Source organism: Tenrec ecaudatus, chromosome 10, assembly GCF_050624435.1.
Source record: "Tenrec ecaudatus isolate mTenEca1 chromosome 10, mTenEca1.hap1, whole genome shotgun sequence".
Lineage (NCBI taxonomy): Eukaryota > Metazoa > Chordata > Mammalia > Afrosoricida > Tenrecidae > Tenrec > Tenrec ecaudatus.
The window spans coordinates 59,061,443-59,063,030 of NC_134539.1; positions in this window are offsets into that span (position 1 = coordinate 59,061,443).

Here is a 1,588-nt window from a genome sequence, read left to right on the forward strand (position 1 = left end):
AATTTATAAATTATCAAGGGTTCATGAGGGAGGGAAGGTGGGGAAAGAGGAGTAAAAATGAGGAGCTGATTTCAAGGGCTGAAGTAAAAAATGTTTTAAGAATGATGATGGCAACAAATGTACAAATGTGCTTGATACAATGAATGGATGTATGGATTGTGCTAAGAGTTGTGCAAGCCCCAATAAAATGATTTATAGACAAGAAAAAGAAAGAAAAAAAGAAGTCCCATGGAGCGAGGCCAGGTGAATAAGGTGTGTGGGGTAGGAGATGCATGCTGTTTTCCACCAAAAACTGGCAAACTGAGATGGCTGCATGAGCAGCTGCATTATCGTGGTGACAAAACCAGTCACCCATCAGCCACAAATCAGACCGTTTTTGTCACACACTGTTTCAGAACCTCTAAATAGAAAGCTTGATTAACAGTCTGACTTGGTGGAACCAACTTCAAATGAACTATCCCCCTCACATTAAAAAAAAAACACAAATGAGCACCATCTTTGATTTCACTTAGTGAGTTTTTGGGATGGAGGTGAAGATGGCATCTTTTACTGGCTTGATTGATGTTTGCTTTGGGGGTCATAAGAACAGCACCATGTCTTGTCACCAGTAATGACCTTGGGGAAATTTTTTGGGGTTGCTTCAGAGCTGTTCTTTCAAAGCACAACATGTTTCCAGTCAATGCTTGTTTTCCTGGTCAGAACCTGAGGCACAAATTTCGCAGTGACCCTTTTCATTCCCAGATCGTCTGTTAAAATTCGCTGAACTGAACTCCAAGATAGTCCAGATAACTTCCCCATCTTTTCAGTGCTCTTCTCCATCTTAGAGCACTAGTGCACGGATTTTGTTGACATTTTCATCCATTCAGGAAGTTGACATGTCCAGAATGAGGTTTGTCATCAATCAGCATTTCACCTATTTTTGAAACTTGAGTTTTCCCCTTAGAACTGTCCTTGTAAGCTGTGTTCAATATCAAAACATTTTCTGCAGGATTTTCCCCCAAGCAGGAAACAAAATTTCATAACCTCACACTGTTCTCTTAAATTGACCATCACAAAAATGAGGTTAGAGCAAAACTGCTTTTACGAAAAAATTCACTGTGACCAGAGAGAACCTTCCCATGTGATGCCACTGTGTGCACTGACTCAGAGCAAGTTGGTTGATGCTCACTTGGTGCACAAAAGGCATACTATGAAATCTCTGCTCCTCCCTGTGCAACTCCGGGTTTTATTGGGTACCCTTCATATTCTTCTCTAATACACAGAGCAATTCTTGAGTATAAACTATATACAGGTCAGAAAGCAAGTCTTGGCATGTTTTTCAAAATTTTGAAATCAAACAAAATATCTTTTCTAACTATAGTGGAATAAAACTAGAAATCCATGATAGAAAGAAAAATGGAAAATTCACAAATAAATTGAATGAAATATTAAGCAGTTCTTGGTCTAAGAAGAAATTGCAAGGGAAATTAGAAAATACTTAGGAAGAAATTAAAATTAAAACTTGTCAATGTAGTGAAGGCAGGACTCAAAGTTAAATTTACAGTTGTAAATGTCTACATTAAAATATAAGATTTTAAGCAGTAACTTA